At 28.8% G+C, this 23,227-nt stretch overlaps 1 protein-coding gene across 1 annotated transcript in view; it reads left to right on the top strand.

Moving 5' to 3' along the window:
- Positions 1-23,227, top strand: part of LOC117171837 — a 126,189-nt gene that overhangs the window by 40,604 nt on the left and 62,358 nt on the right. Inside the window, exon 2 of the mRNA XM_033359470.1 lies at positions 8,074-8,174. The gene's annotated coding sequence lies outside the window, so the exon portion shown is untranslated. The remainder of the gene's footprint in view (positions 1-8,073; positions 8,175-23,227) is intronic.

Below are 23,227 nucleotides of genomic sequence, written 5' to 3'. Positions count from 1 at the left end.
GAAATCGGTCTGGCTCGGTCGGGCCCAGGTATGACCACAGAGTTCTACCGATCAGGGCCAGATCGGGAAATCCGATCGGGGCCAGATCGGTACTAGGTTTAAAATCTGGCGATTTCTGCACGGGATAAATAGAATGTCATCCACTTATAGATATGAGAAATAGTTACACGAAAATGTAAGATTGGTGAACACCAATGCATTTTTTCAACCAAATTAGGAACAGTGAAAAATATTTTATTCAATAAATAAAATCAGGGTGGAAAATTGACCGGGAAATACCCGAAAATGACCGGAAACTTCATTGACCTGAAGAAAGCGGCAAAATGACCCGGAATTTAATTAAAAACCCTGCATTTTACTTCTGATTCCAGGAAAATTGAAGTTTTCCATATTTTAATAATTTTGGTAAATTTAGATAAGTGACTTCTACTTTATCGAAAATCGCAGGGTATATGATTGTGTTTATTGAGTCACGTGTTTATTTACTAAAAATTCATTTACTGAAAATTTACTCAAATTCATCTATCGTTGAAAATGTAACTACTCTTTGTTGAAATCAACTGTTAGCTTGAAAATTTATTTTTTTATTTATAAATCAAATTGTTTCTTTAAAAATTTAGGTTCTGCGTGAAAAACTCTCTTTTCTGGTGGAAAATTAATTTTTATGCTGTGAAAAAGTATAATTTGAGGGCTAGTTTGGGGTATTAAAACAGTCCTCCAAAAATATAGTCACAGGTGGCTCTATTCTAATACCACTGTATTTCGATGCCACTAAACGACGTTTTAGTATAATTTTTTTGGATCAAAGCAGGACCGAAATGAAAATCAAATTTTGTATTAAAAAAAATGTTCAGTTTCTTTTAAACATGAAGTTGCAAACTATAAAAACAATTCTCCCTTTACAATATTAATATTATAACAGGAAAATAAAAAATGATGCTCAATTAAAATGGAACATTAGTTTTTTCAGTGTGGTTGAACATTCATCTTTTTTATATAAAAATCAACTATTCGAGTTGAAGATTAATCATTTTAGTTGAAAATTCATCAGTTTGTTTAAAACTTAATTCCTAAAAGTGAAAATTTAAATGTTTATTTTTTGTTCAAAATTGATATTTTCCTCTTAAAATTAAACAATTTGGATGAAAATTTGTCTTTGTTAATTAAAAATTCAACTATTCCGTTGGAAATTTACATATTTTGTAAAAAATCGATTTTTTATAGAGAATTGTCTTTTTCTTTGTAAGATAATCTTCACGTTTAAACATTCTTCTTATCGGTTCCAAAATTTAAATATTCCAGTTAAATATTTATAATTTTAAGTAAAAATTCATTTCTTTGGTTAAAATTCATTTTTTCACAAATAATTTAATCATTTCACTTTTGGTTGAAAAACTATATTTTTCGTTCAAAATTCATCTTTTTGGTTGAAATTAATCTTCCTAGTTGAAAATGCAGCTCATTGGTCAAAAATTAAACTATTCCAGATGAAGATTTATCATTTATTTGATAATTCATGACGTTATTAGAAAATGTAACTATTTTTTCGAAAATTAGTTTTTTAAAGCTTTTTCTGTTAGGAAAGTAGTGTTTTTAACTGAAAATTTCACTTATTCCAATTGAATAGTTTCTTTTGTGGAAAATTTTGTTGTTGTTGAAAGTTTTTTTTCGATTGAAGTAATTTTTATAGCCGAAAATTTAACTTATTGCAATTGAATATTCCATAGTTATAGTTGAAAATTCATTTGTTTGGTTGAAAATTAATTTTGTTAACTTAAAATTTAATTTTAAATGCTTTGGTCGAACATTGATCTTTTTCAGCGAAAATTAATTTTCTTTTGTTTAAAATCCAACTATTTTTGTTAAACATTCATTTCTCTAATTAAAAAATCATATTTTTAGTTAAAAATTTAACTATTTCGTTCAAACATTCATCATTTTAATTAAAAATTCATCAATTATGTTGAAAATTGAACTATTTACTTGAAAAAAACAATTTTTTGTTGTTGAAAATTAATGTTTCCAACCAAAAGTTTAACTATTCAATTTTTTTAAATTAATATTTAGAGAGATTCGTCCATTTCAAGGCTTTTGCATCATTTTGCTTGTGTCAGAAATTATATAAAATATTAAAAATTTCATATTTTATAGGGACATAAATTCTATTTAAACATATTAATTTAGATACCATATTATTAAATAGATTATGACACGATTTAAATTCTTAACATTCTAAGTAAAAATATTACATTTTCGATAAAATAGTTGAGATTTCAATAAAAAAAGATACATTTTCTACCGAAAAGATTCTTTTTCAAACCAAAAAGACGAGTTCCTTAAAATTGAGCTATTTTTCAATCCAAAAGGATGAATTTTTAACCGAAAATTATAACTTTTCTACGAGATAGTTGAATTTCAAAAAATTATTTTCGACCAAAAAGTTACATTTATAACCAAATGGTTGAACTGTCAAGTAAAATAGACGAATTTTTCAACATAAACTTAAATTGTCAAGAAAAAGAAAACTTTTAACGAAAATTTTTAAATTTTCAAGCCAAAAAGACGATTTTTCTCCAATAGTTGAATTTTCAACCCCAAATTATAAACTTCAAAAAAATATTAATTTTTAACAACATAGTTGAAGTTTCTAAGATTATTGAATTATTAAGAGAAAATACTTCTTGTCTACAAATCAGCTTAAATTTCAATAAGAAAATATGAATTTTCTGGTTAAAAGTTTCTATTTAACCAAACAATTAAATTGTTAACCAAATAGTTTAATTTTCTGCCAAAACGTTGAAAATTTAAGCCAGAAAGACGACATTTCTATAAAATAGATGAATTTTTAATAAAAAATGTTAAAACAAAACAGATCAATTTTCAGCACAAATACAAATTTTCAATTAAACTTTGAATATTGAACAAAAAGAGATTTTTCAGCCAAGTTAGAAAAAAATAATCAGATTGTTGAATTGTCAATCCAAAAAGAATTTTCTACACAGCAGTTGAACTTTTATCCTCAAAATGCGAAAATTCAAGAAAAAAATGTAATTTTTCAAAAAATAGTTAAAGTTTCTAAATTAAAAAAAGAAGATTTTTCAACAAAATATTTAAATCCTTAACCAGCATTTTTTAACCATAAGAGATGAATTTTCAAACTAAATAGAAAAAATGTCAACTATGACAGATTTTATAGTCAAGCAAGAAAAAAAATCACCTAACTGTGGACCTTAAAAAAAAGGGTAATTCTCTATCAAATTGTTAAATTTTCAACTAGAGAGATAAATCTTCCACAAGAAAAAAAGCATTTTTTACAACGTAATTAAAATTTGAACCAAGTTTTAACAAAATAATTACGAAATTTCAACAAAAAAGTTAAATATTAGACCAAAAAGATGATTTTTCAACAAAATAGCTGAATTGTCAACAAAAATAATTAATTTTTAAGCCAAAAAAGATCAATTTTTAATGAGAAAAGCTATAGTTGATATTTCAACAAAAAGTACGAATTTTCAAAGTAAATAGTTAAATCTTCAACACGAGTTGAGAACAAAAACATGTACTTTTCTACCAAATTTGAATTTTTTATTAAAAAATTTTAATTTATAAAAAGAGCTGAATTTCCAACAAAATAGGTGAATTTTAAAACAAGAGGAATTTCTTAATTCTAAAAGAAAAAAAATGTTAACCTAATGTTGAATTTTCAACCGAAACAAAACGAATTTCCCACATGAAACTGAATTTTTTAACAAAAATGGTAATTTTTGAAACAAGTAGTTGAACGGTTTACAAAAATTGTTGAATTTTCAACACAAAAAGAGTTTTTAACAACACGTTTGAGTAACACGCATAAAAATGTAACTTCAAAAAAATGGTTACATTGGAAATAATTTTAAACCGAATATTTTAATTTTCAACCAACAAGATGAATTTTCACCTAATAAGATTGATTTTGCAAAAAAAAGACCTTTTTTAAAAAATCCTGAATTTGTAACTAATGAACCAAAAAGATGAATTCTGAACCAAACATATAATAGTAGTCATTTAATTAAAAACAATACACTTTCATTGAAAAATAATTGAATTTTCTTATTCGGTTATATTAATTGAGTTCACATTTAAAGAACCAAACGAGAAAAAGTGGAAGTTTCTTTAAAATAGGGACAAAAAGAGAAATTGTTCAAAAGAGGAATACTTTTTAAAAAATATATTGCAATGAGGAAATTGGATTTCTTTCGCGAATCTAAGGAAAGGTCATCCATAAAAGATATAACAATTTTAAACATGACCTTTCCAAGTAATAAGTTAAGTTATAGAGAATCTACATCTCCTCCCCCCTCTCTCTCTTATTTTTCTCTATTTCTGTCGGTTTCTCTGAGTGATTCTCTTACAGAGACTATATATAGTGTACTTCGCCCACAACTGTAACAAAGTTAGATCCTCCTAAGTGGAAACAGTGTCTTACCTAAGTAATTTCAAAATAAGTTGTGCATGCCATGCGTGCTCTATTTGCACTTTCTTTTGAAAACAAGCAGTGGGGTGGTAGTGGGGACAGACAGCAGAAGTGCAACTTTGATGGATGAACTTTGTAATTTTTCGTAAGGAATCATCATGAGTTTTGAAGAGATCGTATAGTAGGAGGGTGCGCAGAGAGAAGAGAGAGAGAGTATATACAGGCTTTGGTTAGCATGGCAGTATTGGGGATTTCGAAAAGAAGTCTTAGAGCAACTGCCAATTGCCGCACAAAAGAAAGAAAAGCTCACACAAATGTATTCAATTATTTTACTTTTATATTAGTTTTTTTAAAGTTTTTTTTGTAACTTTATTGTTAATTAAAGTCAGAATGTTTTCTTACAATACATTGAAAACGACCATTTTCTATATTTCTATTGAATTATTTACAGTTAAATAATAGTTTTCAAAATGTAAACTTACCACAAACGTTTAATATTTGTTAGTTCTATTGACAATTGAGGTAACGAATTCAACAACTCGATAAGCGCTCGAAACCGCGTAGAAGTAGTGTCCACCCGGGAAAATCTAACAATAAAAAAAAGTGGCCTACACATGAGACAAAATATATTTTTGTCTTCAGCTTGAACCGGCCGACAAATTTTGTTATAAAATTTTTTAATTTGATAATTATTACTCAAGATAAACAATAAAAACTTAGAAAATTTTCCGATCAAAAATCGATGTTTTGTAAAACATAACTCGCGATTATTCGTCCGTTTGTTGATAAAAATGCTTGAAATGTGTATGGTGTTTTCTGAATATATAAATGATGACTATAAACAACGCAGTTTGTTTAAAAAACGAATATGTTTTTTTTTTTATTTAATTGCAAATTTATTCCGAAGAAAAGCCACGTTTCGCGAACTTCGACCAGTGGGACAGTCATCGAAAAAATGTTAGTTGAAATAACTTGTCGCGAGAAAGTTGTTCACTAGACTTTGAGAAATTTTTTGTTGAAAATTTGAAGAAAATTGGTCAAAAGTGGTAGAAATGGCAGCGATTTGAAGTAAAAACACTCTGCCGCTGGAGCGTTTTGTTGTTCTTTGGCGCTGCTGCTTTATGACTGAGGAACAAAGGCTGATAAGCGGAGCACTGCAGAGGCAGCGCTTGTTGACTTTAACTCGCTACCATTTCCACCATTTTCGACCGATTTTCTTCAAATTTTCAAAAAAAAATTTCTCAAAGTCTAGTGAACAACTTTTTCGCGACAAGTTATTTCAACGAACATTTTTTCAATGACAGTCCCTCTGTTCGAAGTTGGCGAAACGTGGTTTTTGTTCGGAATCAATTTGCTATTAAATAAAAACAAACATTCGCTTTTTAAACAAACTGCGTTGTTTAAAGTCATCATTTATATATTCAGAAAACACCATACACATTTCAAGCATTTTTATCAACAAACGGCCGAATAATCGCGAGTTATGTTTTACAAAACATCGATTTTTGATCGGAAAATTTTCTAAGTTTTTATTGTTTATCTTGAGTAATAATTATCAAATGAAAAAGTTTTATGAAAAAAATTTGTCGGCCGGTTCAAGCTGAAGACAAAAATATATCTTGTCTTATGTTTAGGCCACTTATTTTATTGATAGATTTTCCCGGGTGGACAATTTTTTAGGCTAGGTCAAGTTGAAGACGAAAGTATATTTTGTTTCACGTTTCGTCAATTTTTTTTTATCGATAGATTTTCCCGGATGGACAATACTTCTACGCGGTTTCGAGCGCTTGTCGAATTGTTGCATCCGTCACCTCAATTTTAGTTTGTTTTTATACCTTGATCCTGTAATATTGCAAATTTCAGTTCAAAAGTTGGCACTTTAGAGGAAAAACCATTTTTGCTTCATAGTGTAACTACTTATTTGAAATGCTTTTTTTAAAATAATTAAAATAGTTGAAAGCCCTTTTTACATTCTTATTGTTTTTCATTGAAAAAGTATTAGAATTGTCCGAAATTTGACACCACAGGTTTTCAACGGATCCCTACGTTTTGAGACCCCCTGAAAACAACAAACTTATCCAAATGACTTTTTTTTTATCAAAAGAAATATTGGTTACCGTGGCGGTAGTGGGGATATCGTAGATAAGTTTTTAGAGCAATTGCGAATGGCCGCACAATAGGGAGACGCAAATAGAGATAAAAGGTCACATAAATATATTAAACTACTTAATTTTAATGTCGAATTTTTTTGTTCAAAAGTAGAATATTATTCTTTTTGGTTGGAAATTTATTTCTTTGATTGAAAAATAGTTTTATGACTCAAAATTAATTTTTTATAACTGAAAATTTTATAACTGAAATTAATTTGTTTGCTTAACAATTTAAATATTTGGTTGAAAATTAGTTTTTTTTATTTGTTAAAAATGAATTTTTTAATGAAAATTTAACTATTCTTTTTTCAATTTGACATTTATCTTCTTTAAACTGAAAATACAGCTATTGGGTTTTAAAATATCTGTATTTTGTTCAAAATTACTTTAAAAATTCAAAATTTAGTTGAAAATTCATGTTTTTTGATCAAAATTAATCTTTTTTGGTAGAAAATTATTCTTTTTGGTTGAAAATTTATTTCATCGGTTGAAAAATAGTTTTTTATTAAAAATTAATTTTTTATAACTGAAATTCATTTGTTTGCTTGACAATTTTAATATTTGGTTGGAAATTCATTGTTTTATTTGTTCAAAATGAATTTCTTAACTAAAAATTTAACTGTTCTATTTTTAGTTGAATATTTATCTTCTTCAAACTGAAAATTCAGCTATTGTATTCAAAAATGTCTGTATTTTGTTAAAATTTTAAACCTTTGCTGTAGAAAATTAATCTTTGTTTCGAAGTTACCTATTTAGTTTAAAATGTGTGTCTTTTCTTTAAAATTAAACTGTTTAGTTGAAAGATTAACTATTAGTTTGAAAAGTCCTTTAAAAATTTGAAATTTGGTTGAAAATTAAACTTTTTTGATTGACATTTAATTTAAGTATTATTAGGAAGTCATTTTATAATTGTTGAAAGAATTCGTATTTTCTACTATTGTTTCTATTCTACCGGATCATGAAAATTTCGTATTTTCTGGATAATATTAATTGATATTAATCCTTTTATTTGCTTGTGGGATTAGTAAGGCAATTAATTTACATATTTAAGAAATGATTTAAAAAATTGTTTAAGCAAATAATCCTGTGAACTATAGAGGCATAACTGCTTTACAATAAGCTTGATAGTGTAAGAGATTAAAATAACTAGATTTTTCTCCACCTTTCTGAAAAAAGTTAGAAGGGAATGAATAATAATTGTTTAAACATTCAATAATCTCTTAGACGAAAAATATTGCTCTAGCCATCTATTAAGTTTGCAATTTGGTCCAGAAAATACTAACTTTTCGTGATTTGGAATAAAAAAATAACAAATATAAATTTGTTAAAAAATTGAAAAATGCATTGAGCGAAAAATATTATTTCCAGCATATTACTATATCTTTAATCTTAAAAATACTAACTTGAGTAAAAAACAACATTTTTGGATCACCCTATTCGTTATATTTATTGAATAATGCATTTTTTCAGAAATCATGGATTTGAATTGGGATCGCCGGATTTAAAGAACGAAGACTCAGGCCAACCTCCAGGTCGGTAAAGAACAAATAGTGGAAGATATTTCGGAATCTGTGAGTATTTGTTGCATTCTTTTTGGAGTTTGATTGAAACTATTTTTTTAATCATTGACTGAATTTTAGTCATATTTTTAAATTTAAATAAATTTCAACTAATAATGTTACGTTTTCAGTGTTTCCACATGAAATATTTGTAAGTTTAAAACAATTTTTAATAAAAATATTTTAAATATCCCAATTATAACTTTCTAATTTTGCAAATTTTCGTAGTTATCCAAATAAAGGGATTTTAACGTTTAAAATCTGAATCAATTAATAGACTTTCAGCAATTCGAAATTAATTTTTTACAATCTGAAAAAATAACCAATAGCCTGGAGTTTAAAAATTAAAATTTGAATTTTTATCATTTTTTCCTGTCAGTGACAAAAAATCACTAGACGTTTTTTAAATTAAAATAGTTTTATTGCCAACAGGAAGTTTTTAATACTTTGTAAAATTAACATTTTTACATTCTCGTCAGAAAAGGTATTGGATTTGTGTAAAGTTTCACACCCCCAGTTTTTATCAATTGTCCACGTTTTGAGACCCCCTGAATCCGAAAAACAGGTTTTTATTAATGTGTCTGTCTGTATGTATGTCTGGCTGTCTGTCTGTAAGGACGATAACTTGCGAAAAAATCATTTTATGAGTTTAGCCTTTGGTACACTCTTTTAGTGTCCTAAAGGTCAAGTTCATTAGCCACCCATTTTTGATAAAAATTCAAAAAGTGAGCCCATTTTGAATATTTTGAAGATCAATTTTTTTCAAAATTCAAAAATTTTCTTTTCGGATATTTATATTATTCAAAAAGATGAAAAATTTATCCTTATGACTTTTTCACAAAACCAAAAACGACCAGATATTTAGCATTTACAATATTACAAAAAAATACGCGAAAATGAACATTTTTAAAACTTTTTTGAAAATTGAAAATTCAAATTTTGACAGCATAAAAAATAATGACGAGAATGTACCCACGAAGAGAGGAGATTTTCGACCATTTATTTCTAGGCGCAAAGATGGTATAAAGATTATTTCTCCGCAGAGTTTTAGGTAGTAAGTAAGAATATAACATTGAAAAAAACTGAATATTGCGTGTTACTCTCATTTAAACTTAATAAGTTTTTAAAAAAATACTTCAACTTTTTAAAATAAATGTTTATCTAGCCGAATCAAAAAAGAAAATTTTTCCTCATTAGAAAAAAATACCTGTATTCAGCAGGAATTTCTTTTCATCATTTTAAATTTTATATGGTTACTTTCTGATAAAAATAGACAGCCAAAAATATTTCTCTACAGTGTTGGCACACATAGTGTAAATTTCAAAAAATTTTAAACTATCGGGCACCACCATATTTTATTTATCTTAAAATATTCCCGCGAGTTTATTTCAGTTGATGAAAATTAACTGAAGGTTTATTTATTAATTGGAAGTTTTAAAAATATTTCATTGTTTCCAATTAAAAATCGTGCAAATAAAAAAATGGATGTCCCTTTTAAAAGTAAAAACGCAGGAGAAAAATACACACAAATTTAGTTCCAGTACATGGAGTAAATTTCAAAATTTTTTAAAACTATCCGGCAGCACTATATTTTATTTTTATTTTAAAAAATTCCCGCGAATTTTTTTCCAGTAAATGAAAATTAATTCAAAGTTTATTTATTAATTAAAAGTTTTCAGAATATTTCGTTGTTTCCAATTAAAAATCGTGCAAATAAAAATTTTTTGACCCTTTTAAAAGTGAAAAATCAGGAGAAAAATTCACACAAATTTGATTCCAGTATATCAAAAATTCATTAATTCTTTAAACAATATTACTGAAACATTTTAGAACCTTGTGAGAAATAAAATTTGTCACTGAAGTTAAGCAACGCCTCTATTGGCTATATTCGGATAAGGGCCATTGTATCAGATGCGGTACTTTCACTCGCGAACTATGAAAAATATTAATACCTTATAATGCAATGTTGATTGTAATATGTGATGTACAAAGTGTTGAACATTTTTTTTTATTTAAAAATAATCATATTTTTTGAACTCTTTTAGTTTATTTAAATCTATTGAAAATTCCATGGAATCTTGTGAAATATCTTAAATCATTGAAAACCTTTAAAATCCCTTAAATTTATTTAAATCTATTGAAAATTCCTAGAAATCCTTTAAAATACCCTAAGGTATTTCAAATCCTTTGCAATTGTTTTAAATTGTTCAAAGCTCTTGATAATATTTCTTATAATTCCTTCCAATATATTAATCCATGCATCTCGAGAACGCAAACAATTTCATAAAAAGCAGTTCTGTTATATTCCCAATATGAAAAGTCTTCTTCTAAACAAGGAAAATAATTGTATTAATAAATTAAAAAAATATATTCGTAGGTTGTTCTAGGGCATGAAAGATTCCTCATGCAAGTAATATATAGCTATATTTAGCATTCAATTATTTTGAATATCGAAAAAGTTCCTCTCGTATAAACAGAATTAACCAATTTCAGAGTAGTCGCTGGACCAGGAAACCTGGTAAACCGGGAAATGGCCGGGAATTTAATGAGACAGGGGAAAATCTTTAAATTTAAAAATATTCCATTTTAGGTTTTTAATTTTTAAGCATATTATTTAATTTAAAGAATTTTAAAATGCAGTTATAAAGGCTTAACGAATTAGAAGTTTTTAAAATCAAAGATTTTTTTTAAAAAACCATGGTGGCCGCCCAACCGGGAAACCGGGAATTTTACGAATTTTCATAAGAAAAATCTGCTCAAGTTCGATTTGATCCGTTTTTAAAATAATTGAAGTGCAGTTTTAAAGATTCAAACAATTAAAAATTTAAAGCACTTGAATTTGCAATTTTTTGATAAAAAAACAGTTTTGTTTTACCAACTGTAAATATAAATAATTAAATTATTTAAAAAATGGATTTGTACTCGAAGTATAGACATCTGAATAATAATTGATTTGACTAAACAATTCTAGATCCGTTAAAAATTTCAGAAAGTCCAGATTATAACGGTTTCAATCCGAAAATCTTGATAAGAATTGAAATTAACATATCATTAGAATAAGTATTTAATATTTAGCAATATTTCACTGTTCATTTTAGACGAGTAACTTGAAACGAAATTCTAAATATTCTATATTTCTAAATATTTCTAAATATTCTATAATTCTAAATATTCTAAATATGTTTTAAAATTAATCGAAATTTTCCTACAATTTTTGAAAATCCAGCAAATGAAATAAAATCCTTAAAATCTTCCATGTGCTTCTTTGATCATTTTTTGAATCTCTTAAAATCTTTTTTATCTTTCTGTTAAAATAATTTTTCAAAGTGAAAAACCATTTTCAATTTTTCTAAGAAACTTAAGAAAATTTGTTATTCTTTTGTAGTCTTTCACAATTTAAAAAAAATCTAAATTTTTTGTTTCAAATCTGCAAAACTCTAAATTTTATTTTAAATTCGGCTATAAATATTTCAAATTATTTCTAGTTCTAAATTTAATTCGAATCTATTTAGAACTTCCAAATATCTCTTAAAATTACTCTAATATTTTTACAAATAATAAATTCTATTATTATTTATAAATTCAAATTTTAATTTTTGTAAAATTGCAGGATTTTCTAAATGTTATAGAAACAATTTAATTCATTTTGAAATATATTTAAAAGTTCTGAAAAAAATTTCAAAAATAATTTTGAATTTGGAAAAATTTTAAACCACTTCTAGATTTCTCAAGAGTTTGAAATAAAATTTTTAAGCTTTTAAAGGATGCCTAGACTATTTAAAATTAAAATAATTTAACCCTTAATTGAAGAACTGTTAAGTTAAACTATTATGTTTCAATTTTTAATGTGTCTCGCTTAAAAGTAATTATTGAATTGAAAACTTTTTAACTTCAATTTTAAAACTTTGAAATTAAAGGGTGCCACTTTGAATGCTTTAATTTGTTGTTTATTGTTTATTAATTCATATGGAAAAATGTTTAGAATATAGTTTGATTTTTTTAATTTCATTGGCCGTGAAAAATTTTTGCGAACCGGGATAAAATCGGGAAATGACCGAGAATTTTTTTCTTCGATTAAAGCAGCCACCCTGCAATTTTTCTTATTTCATAATTGGTACTGGCGGGCCATAGAAGGTTCAACAATAGGTCAATCGATGATTCTCGAAGACGCAAAAAACTACACTACATATGAAATGTAATTATTTTGAATATCAGGAAAAATTTTCCCACATAAGCCAAAAGAAATTTCTCATAAAGAATAATTTTTTTTTAAATCTTTAAACGCAAGAAAATATCAGTTTTGAGCGGCTACTAGGGGTAGATCTAATTGTTATTTTGACATATAAAATATCGTAAATGGTTTATATCAAAAGATTGTCATGAAATACAAACAAGCATAAAATAAGATTTTACTTCTTAATCTCTCAAGCCATTACATTTACACTTATTTTAATTAAGATGAACAGAAAAAGATGTTTTATCTAGTTCTGAAATACTTGTTTTCCACTAAATTCAAAATCGGATAACTTAATTTTTTTACTTTTACTCTTATATATTTTTCTTGAACATTATTTATAGCAGATGTTTTTTGAACTTAAAAGAAAGAAAGAAAGAAAAAAGATCTCGCCCTATTTCTCTTTCTGGTCGGTTAAATGGCAAACTGATCAAATCGTTTGAAATACTTTCCAACTCGGATGTCATTGTCAGTGTGGGCGGAAAATAAGAACTAGTTTCGATTGAAGTCTTCAGGGGTTGTTAGTTTTCAGGGCACATACACATACGTGAGTGATTTTCGCGAGTGAATTCAACCATTCATCCATTCTTTTCTCCCGTGGGGAGAAAAGGGGAAGGCAAAAAGCAAAGTAAAGAAAAAGGGTTAAAAGTAAACGTAAAAATAAAAATGAATATAAAAATGAGGTCGCTCATAATGAAAAGTGGATTCGTGACGTAAGTCTGATACTATTGGAAAGCAAACTTGGAACCAAGAACGACTGTGAGAAGATTGATCGTCTCAGAGTGGCATATAGTTCAGTGTTTCTCTCGATCGTAATTTCGGGCCAGAAAATGCACCATTTTACGAGTACCTCTGGGAATTCGTGATACTTCCACATACTGAATAAAAGGGGCACAGTCTTTCCCTAATTACCTCGCGTCTCCCAATTTCTTTTTCTTTGTGTTTTTCAAGTTCCCGTTTTTCAATTCCCCTTTTTTCAAGTTCCCCCTTTTTCCAGTTCCGCTTCTTTCAAGTTTCTCCTTTTCGTGGCTCCTCTTTTTTCAAGTACCCACTTTTTTAAGTTCTCTCTTTTTGAAGTTCCCCCTTTTTTAAGTGTCCACTTATAAGTTCCCACTTTTTTAGTTTCTCCCTTTTTCAAGTTTGTCTTTTTCGATTTCTCCTATTTTAAGTTTCCCTATTTTAAGTTCCCCCTTTTAATTTTCCCCTTTTCTAGTTCTCCTTTTTCAAGTGCCCCTTTTCTAAGTGCCCCCATTTCCAAGTTTCACCTTTTCAACTTCTCATTTGTCAATTTCCTCCTTTTCAAATTCCCCTTTGTCAAGTTACCCTTTTAAAGTTCCCCTTTTTTATTTCCCCTTCTTAAAGTTCGCCTTTTTCAAGTTTCCCTTTTTAAGTTCCCCTTTTTAAGTTTTTCTTTTTCAAGTTTTATTTTAAGTATCCCTTTTTTCCTGCTCTCCTTTTTTCGTGCTCCCCTTTTTTCAAGTACCCTGTCTTTTAAAGTTCTACCAGTTTGAAGTTCCCTCTTTTGAAGTTCCCCTGTTTGAAGCTCCCCCTTTTTCACGGCTGCCCTTTTTTCAAGTTCCTAATATTCTCATGCTCCTCTTTTTTCAAGTTCCACCTTTTTTTCAAATTCTACCTTTTTCAAGTTCCCCCTTTTCCAAGTTTCCCCTTTCCAAGTTCTCCCTTTTCCGAATCCTCCCACTTTAAGTTATCGTTTTCAATGTTTCCCTTTGTCAAGTTTCCCCTTCTAAAATTCTCCTTTTTCAATTTCCTCTTTTTTAATTTCTCCTGTTTCACGTTCCCCTGTTTTAAGTCGCCCCTTTTAATTTCTCCCTTTTCTAGTTTTCCTTTTTCAAGTGTCCCTTTTTCATGATCCCCTTATTTTAAGTGTCCTATTTCAACTTCTCATTTATTAATTTTCTCATTTTCAAGTTCCCCTTTTCCAAGTTACTCTTTTCAAGTTCCACTTTTTTAATTTCCCCTTCTTCAAGTTCGCTTGTTTCAAGCTTCCCTCTTTTCAGTTTCCCCTTTTTACGTTCTCATCATTTATGATTGAGAAAGTACTAGAATTGTCCGAAATTTAACACCACTGTTTTTCAAAGTATCTCCACGTTTCGAGACCCCCTGCATCCGAAAATCAAGTTTTTACGATGGCGTCTGTCTGTCTGTCCGGGGAACTTAAAAGAGGGCAACTTGAAACAGAAGAAATTAAAAAAGAGGAAATTGAAAAAGGGGAAACTTGACAAAGGGAAACATGGAGAACGGTAAACTTGAAGTGGAGAAATTCGGAAAAGGGAGAACTTGAAAAGGGGAAACTCACTTTTTCTTATAGATGAATATAGTATTTCAACTTGCAAGCATGTAGTTGAATTTTCAATCCAAAAAAATTAAGACTCAACAAAAAAATAAAATAGTTGATATTTGAAACAAGAAAATATTTTCATTTTAAATTCAAAACAGTTGGATTCAATAAAGAATGGACGCTTTTCCAACAATATAGTTAAATCCTCTTTGAATACATAATTTATTAGCCAAATAGTTGTTTTCGACCAATTATTTTAATGATGTTTGTGATTTCAGAAAATTAATTCTCGATATACAAAACAAATTTTCCACAAAACCATTGCATTTTGCACGAAATTGTTTATATTTTTAGTCATTAGAATTATTCAGAAACTATACAATTTCTTATCAAAATATTGCTTCTTCTTTTCTAAAAGTAATAAAAATGTTTAATTTTTCCCCTATTTTCCCTCTTTCTCGTCAAAAAATAACCTAGTTCCCTTTTTTTTTACCTTTTTGTGCAGTGATCTCTGAGAGTATGTTCTATAAAGATTTATGTATATTATGCACTAATGGTATTGTCTAAGGCCCTATAAGATAAGAGAGATCATCCCCAGATTTCGTGGAAATCTTACGTGAAATTTACGGTCCAACAGATATCGAGAGGCCTCTTGATAATAAAGTAGATTCTTTGTGCCTCCACGTAAACGAAATTCTCGAACTAAATTTATTCTTCTTCCTTTCGAAGGATTTTTCAATCTCCTAAGCTTTTTAATTTCCAGAGTACGTTCTTTTCAAATGGAATTTTCTTCTTACTTTTGATTTTATTTTAAAATTTTATTATAGTCTTATCAATAAAAATGTAAATTAACATGAAAAAAGAAATTAAAAAAAGATCCATTTCGGACTGTGGTCGAACCAGGAAATCCTATATTTTATATACTGGTCGGAATCGTATGAAGAGTCATCCAGAAATTACGTATAACGGTTTGAGGTGTGGGGGGAGGGAGTTGATAAAATCTTACTTTTTCATACTTTATATTTTATTTTTTCATTTTTTTTTGTTTTTACCAAAAAAAAATAAATCTAAAAATATTACAACTTACAGGAAATTTCAGTAGAAATGCGATCTGTTAGACCACAATAGTGAATTTCTCTTACTTATATCAATTATTTTCCCCTAATATTCAACAAAATTATGAATCTTCTATCAACAAATAAATATATTTTAGACTAAATAGTGTAATGTGCAACCGAAAAGATGAATTTTTTAATAAGGAACATTAATTTTTAATCAAAAAGACGAATTTACTATCAAATATATGGTTTTTAAGCCGAATAGTTACATTTTCAAACCAAAATTGGTTGTTTAATTCTCAGTTAAAGAATTCATTTTTAACAACAATAAGATTGAATTTTCATTAAAATAGTTCAATTTTCAACTAAAGAAATTAAGTTTTTACCCAAAAGATTAATTTTCTACCAAAAATATGAATTTTCAAGAAAATACATCAACTTTCAACGAAGTAGTTGAATTTTTAACGGCAAAATATTAATTTTGAAAAAAATACGAAATAGTTAAATTTTTGTTTAAAAAAAACCAATTATTAAACAAAAAAGCAAAATTTTCAAAAAAATAGATAAAATTTTACTTAAAGAAAGTAATTTCTAAACATGCCAACAAAATATTCGTTTTTTCAACCCAGAAATTGAAATTAAACTTGAATTTTTGCTTAATTACACTTGAATTTAAAGTTTCAGTTAAAAGAATTAATTAAAAAAATTGCAACAAAATAGTTTGAATTTTAACCAAAAGTTTATATGTTACATCAAAAGATAAGTTTTCAAACTGAAAACGGAAAAGTTATTTTCAGTTTAGGAAAATTAATATTTTCAGCCAGAAAAAAAGAGTTTTCAACCGAAAAAAAATCAATTTCAACAAATCATTCGAATATTTAAAACAAAACGATTTTTTAATAAAAACAAACAAAGAAAATCATCGAAAATGTTGAACGAATAAGCTAAAAATATTTTTCTACAAAAAAATTGAATTTCCAATCCAAAAATAAGAATTAATTTACAACCGAATAGTTGAATTTTTTGCCAAAAACATAAAATTATCAGTTAAAAAATTTAATTTGTAACCAAGGAAAAAACTAACTTTCAACAAAATAGTTCAATTTTTGACAAAAAAAATATATTTTCAACCAAGATGATTAGTTCTCTAACAAAAAGAATGAATTTTCCAATAATACGTGAAAATTGTGACTAATGAAATATTAATTTTCAAGCAAAACTGAAACATTACAAATTTTAGTAAATAAAAATTAATTTACAACCAAAGAAATCAAATTTTAAGCAAAACTAAAATAGTTTAATTTTCAGTTTTAAAAATGTATTTTTAACCAAAAAGAAAGACATTTTTAACCAAAAAAGAATAGATTTCAATAAAAGGCTAGATTTTTCTACCCAGAAAGATTATTCACTCAATAGAAAGGGAAAATTTAATCCAAATTTTAAATTTTCAACTACAAAAGATCAGTTTTCTGTCGAAAATAAAATAGCAAAATTTTCAATATAAAAAAACAATAATTTTCAACATCTTTAGTGTCAAAAACAAGTCGTAAAATGTGTATTCGTGATAAATAAAATAAAAGGGAAAATATAAAAGACCTCGTTTTTGCTGTTGTAACGCTTTTTTTGCAGCTTTGTCCAGTTTTTCCATAAATATTCATTTTTTGATGTTACTAAAAATTCATCTTTTTAGCTTAAAGATTAACTAATTTGATAAAATGAAACTGTTTCGTCGAAAATTAACTGTTTTGTTGGAAGTTTATTTCATTTTTGTTTGAAAGTTAATTTTTTTAATTTAAAGTTTAACTTTTCCATTTTTAGTTATATATTTATCTTTTGAAGTTTAAAATCCTACCATTTAGTTGACAATTCGTCATTTTTAATTACAAATTTGAGTATTGGGTTGGAAATTTATATATTTTGTTGGTAATTTAGATTTTTTCTAAAAAATTAATCTTCTTGGTTAAAAAATAAACTTCTCGACTGAAAAAGCAACTACTTTATTTTGTTGTACAAATTGACCTATTCTGGTTAAAAAACTTTGAAATTTATCAAACTTTCTTGAAATACTTTCTCAAAAATTCATGTTTTTGTTTGAAGATTTATTGATCTATTTAAAAATTTAAACACTTGGTCGTAAATTAAATTTTTTTGAAATTTCCTTTGTTCTGTAGAAAATTCAACCTTCCGGCTCGAAAATTCAATAATTTAGTAGAATATTCATACTTTTCGTTAAAAATTGAACAACTGTGGTGCAAAGTTAAAACTTTTCATAGAAAATTAAACTATTCTTTGGCAATTTTTTTTTTATCTGAAAATTTTAATATTCAGTTATTGGTTGAAAACTGTTTTTAGTTAAAAAAGTACCTATTTGGTTACGAACTTCTCTTTTTTAGTTAAAAATTCAACTATTTGTTTAAAAACATACTTCTTCTGTTAAAAATGTGTCTCATTTGGTAGAAAATTCATCTTCTTGGTGAAAAGAATTAACTTTTTTAAAATTCAACTGTTTTCGTTAAATTAAACTGATTGGCAATCTCTTTGTTGCTGATTATTCAATTAGTTACTATAAAACTATAAAATATTACTATAAAAATATCATGTACCAAAATAATTTATTTACCAGATTTTGTGTTCATAATATTGTTTATAATATTGCTAAATAATATTTTTGAGCCCAAACACGTGAAAAATATACTGCTGTTCGTGAACAAAAATAAAAATGGATAAATTGCGGCCTAACATGTCATCTATAATAGTCGAATTATTGATATTACAAAAAAACGCATTAAATAATCAGCTTGGTTTCTTTATTTTCATCCATCAAGGCTCTTCACTTTTCGGTGGTTAGTGATACTGTAGACCGAAATTTCAGCAAATCTGTAGAAACATTCTATGAAATTTGTTGTGAATGCTTTTAAATACCAATAAATAAATTATTAGTTCAATTGTGAGCAAAAAGTTTTTGTAAATTTCAATGAAATGTTTATATATTCTGTGGATAATTCTTGTTTTTTATCTCACTCTTTCTAGCGCTGTAGCAACAAGGGGACATAATCAAGACGGCGTTCCATAATACGGCCCGTTAGCTTACCAAAACGACGAATTTTCATCAACATAATAAAATTTTTAACCAAAAAAGATAAATTCTCAGCCAAAAATGTAGTGCATTCTTTCGAGCATTAAGGAATTAAAAAATTAGATTTCTACCATCAAAATTGGGCTTTCTTCCTAGGTTTTTATCATTCTATGGCCCAATTTTGAAATCACAGAAGAAATACTTGAGAAGAATCTTTTTAAAAATTTAAAAATAAAGAACAATTTTCATTCAACCCCGACAGTTATTTTAATTCCCCAAGTGTTCAGTTTGACTGTTTTGTTCGTATATTTCCGCTTTAGTAAAGTGTCTCAGTTTCTCTTCTCATTTTAATGAGCAACAATCGTGCATTAATATCAAATGAATAAAGTTTATTCTCTATGCATAAATCCACACTGCATCAGCGACATGCAACCTCGGTTAAGCTCTTTGATACAAAGTTTCGAACTTGAGAACTATGTAAGCTTAAAAACGTCTACTATGAAAAGATAATATTTTAGTTCCCTTTGTTTTGACAGTAACTACTCATCTCTAAAGTAAACTCATTCTAAGCTTTATCTAAGAAAAGTCTTCTTTTTAATTAAACAAGAATTAATTAAATTGCGATAATAACTTAAGGGTGGCCGACTTTACCCCGTACGTTTTCCAACCTTACCCCGTATCCTAGCCGACTTAACCTCCTACCCAAGTTACTTTACCTTTTACCCTAATTGACTTTACTCGGAACTCCAGCCGACTTTACCCCTGCTCAAGTCAACTTAGAAGTTGTTGTATTAGAAGTGGGAGGGGATCGACAGGATAGTTAAAAAAATCTAAATTCTAGACTTATTGAAAACTACCAGGGAGAAAATGAAGACATAATCATTTGGACCAAATTGGAGGGTTTCACAAATAGGAACTAAAGAATGCTTATTCCTTCATCACTTAACTTCCCACTCGTTTAGGCTTTTCCTTTTTCTGCCTATTCTCTGTCACTTGAGTTTCCCACCTAATTGACTACCTCAACGTAATTGTCTGTTCTTCCTGCGTTCCTTCGCCTCCGTTTAACTCTAACAATATCGGCATTCTTTTCCTACGCCTGCCTGTCAGTCAATTTCACCACCCTCCTTCTATCACCTTCTATAGAAGAATCGTATTCTTGACTTCCATTTAGCACCTTAATTAAATTCGCCAAACTTATTTGCAAAGCTTTTTGTTCTTATTCGAAAAAATAAAAAAAAACTTTACTTCAACCCAAGAGAATTTTATGTAAGTTCAAACTTTTTCTCATCGAAGAAAATTTATATTAGAATGTGGACAAATTTAATTTAAAAATATTAAATGGAAAAATAAAAAAGCTTAATTCACTACAACTTCAGTGCTTTCAAAGTTAACTACATGTTCATACCAATTCAAAATAAGTCAAAGTAGGGGCTAAGAAGTTAATTACGTGGTTAAAACCTACTCCTCCCATACTTTTCCTCCCCTCACTTCAGCCTTCGCCATCCTTTACTCAACTTCTTAATTTTATACTTGCCACCCCCCTCGCGCCTACACATCTGGAACTTTCTCACCACTACTTCCCTTTCTCCTCCCCACACTTCCCAACTATACTTCCGTATTTCGAATCATTTCCCATAATTGTCCTCACTCCTTCTACTTTCCTTCACCACATTTTCCTACTTCACCTACTTTTACTCACATTCTATACTTTCTCTCCCCTTATTTTCCATCACTTTCCATACTTACCCTCCCATAATTTCCCATATCTTTCTCTACTAACCCTTCCTTTATTTTCCGTACTTCCCCACACATCAATTACTCTCACTTACCTTGCTATCTTACCCACATTATTCCTCTATCCCTCTCTTGATTTCACTTCAGTTATCCAAATATTCCTCCTTTCATTTCCCGTCAACTCCCCTTTCCTAATTTCTTATTACTTTCCGCACTTTCCATCATTTTCCCTACTTAGCATGCAACCTCTCCTTACCCTCTGCCTTTTTTCCCCTTGTTTACCTTTTTTTGCCTCCCCTTTCCTATTTTTCTGCATTACCTAATCCCACTCCCATATTATTTCCACTACTTCTCCCCTTATTACTCCTATTATTATTACACCATTAAGCCATTTCCCTTTCGGGGTAGGCGTAACTCACTCGGTGGGGAAGGGAGTAATGTTAGGAAGGGATATAAAATTATTAGATTGATCTAGAATTCTCGTGATATTTATTTAAATAACACGTTTGTTCCGCAACACTGCTCCGACCCAGGTTGCTGATCAATCTCTCTAGCAATCACCCCAAGTGAAGATTCACGTAAAGTCGTCATGTTAGGTTTCCCACTTGGGTCCATTAGTATTCAAGCTCTTTTGTTTCAGGCGTCATTCACTCTACTGACACTCTTTTTATTAGCTATTTGTCACCATGTTTTTCTGTCCTGACATACTACTCCAGCTTCTTTTATGTCCATGCATTTTTTCATGCAGGCTCTCGTGTTTCTGTGACTTCTTATATCTCTTCTAACTAGGGTCTCATTCACACATTCTAACTATTCTTTCCGCGGTCTACCTCTGGGCACGCTGCCATTTACTTTACCTTGATACACTTGTTTCGTTAGTCGTTCATTTGGCATTCTCTCAACATGTCCGAATCATTTTAACCGATTTCTTTCCCATGTATTTACTAGTGTCTCTTCTGCACCACATTCTTTTAGAATTATCTTGTTACTTACTTTGTCCATCAGGGTATTCCCGCATATCATGGGCAAGAATCTCATGTCGATTTTATTAACTTTACTCTTATATTTATCTTGATAGGTCCATTTTTCGCTACTGTATAGTATAGTGGGTACAAATATAGAGTTATGTATTGCCATTTAAGCTTTATTTGATATACTTTTACTTCTGATAAGGGGCCCTGCTTTACCAATAACCTTCTTACCTTCGCTTATGCGTCTATCTAACTCCTAATCTATCTTCTCGTCCCTAGTAAATAAGCTACCAAGGTACACGAACTTATCAACTTGTTCAATTCTCTCAGCATTTAATACAATATTGCATAGTGTTTTCTCACTTTTTCCTTCGAACACCATAGTTTTTGTGTTATTTGCGTTAATTTTTATGTCCATGCTCTCCATGCTTACATTCAGTTTATTCAACAGTCTTTGTAAGTCTTCGATTGAGACTCTGCCATAACAACCTTATCATCTGCGAACGCTAACCCACATACCCTTACTGTTTCGAGATCCATACCCTCTTTATCGAAGAGAGATATTCCTAAGCACTTGTCCAGAAATAATATAAATAACCATGAAAACATAATGCATCTTTGTCTATCTCCTTGAATAATATCGAAACGGTCACTCAAATTCCCATTTATTCTTACACTTGCTTTGCTACCCGTATATAAGCTAATTCCTCTGTAATTATTGCAGTCGCTTTTATCTCCCTCTCTTAGAAAGTTTACCGGTTTTTAACGTTTTTTAACGTTAATGTTAAGCCTTACCGTTTTCTAAGTCCTTAATTATATCCCTAACCTCAGTGACACAGACTTTCTCAATTGAGTTGTCTAACGCATCATGTTCAACATCGAAGTTGTGGTGTTCTATAGCTTCATCTCCGAATTGTCCCCTAAAATAGTGTATGAAAGCCTCTATTATCCCGTCTGCATCATATAGCATTTCTCCATTACTCTTTTCTTATGTTTACAAATTCTGTACTTTTATTTCCCTACATTTTTCTATAAAGCAGTTTTTTGTTTCCTTCAAAGTCGTTTCGTATTTTATTCCCTTCTTCTGCGCTAATTTTGTCATTACTTTCCTTAATCAATCATTTGAGTATCCTCTTTTTGTGCCTGTAATCATTTATACGTCTATTTATTTCCTCATTGCTAAGACCTGCGATGTTCAAAGTTCTCCCGTACGCTTCTTTCTTTGCTTTTTGGGCAGCCTGATTTCATCATTCCACCACGCATCACCAGACATTCTTCCTACAACCGCGGTACACACACTTCGATCGCACACCTAACAATGATATCCCGGAACATTCTCCGTGCGCCCTCTCTAGCTTTGTTTTTCACAAGCTCCTCCCATGCTGCTCTATCTATGCTTTCGATTATCTTATTTTGGAAATCTATTCGAACATTCGGCTTCTGTAGGTTCTCAATTTTTATTCGTGAATGTTTTGTTTTCTTTGTTCTCTTTTTTCTCTATCCCCGATCTAAGTTAATTTTGGAGATCAAAAGGTAATGATCAGTGTTGCATTCAGAACACCTTATGACCCTTGTATCTTTGACTAACTCTCTTAGTGTTTCATCCGCAACAACAAAGTAAATTATACTGTGGTTATTTCCTTTGGACAAGGTGTACAGGTAGATCATTTTATGCCTAAACCAAGTATTTCTA

The sequence above is a fragment of the Belonocnema kinseyi genome, chromosome 4 (assembly GCF_010883055.1).
Source record: "Belonocnema kinseyi isolate 2016_QV_RU_SX_M_011 chromosome 4, B_treatae_v1, whole genome shotgun sequence".
Taxonomy (NCBI): Eukaryota; Metazoa; Arthropoda; class Insecta; order Hymenoptera; family Cynipidae; genus Belonocnema; species Belonocnema kinseyi.
The sequence above is the reverse complement of the archived record's forward strand: the minus strand, read 5'-3'. Positions and strand labels throughout refer to the sequence as shown.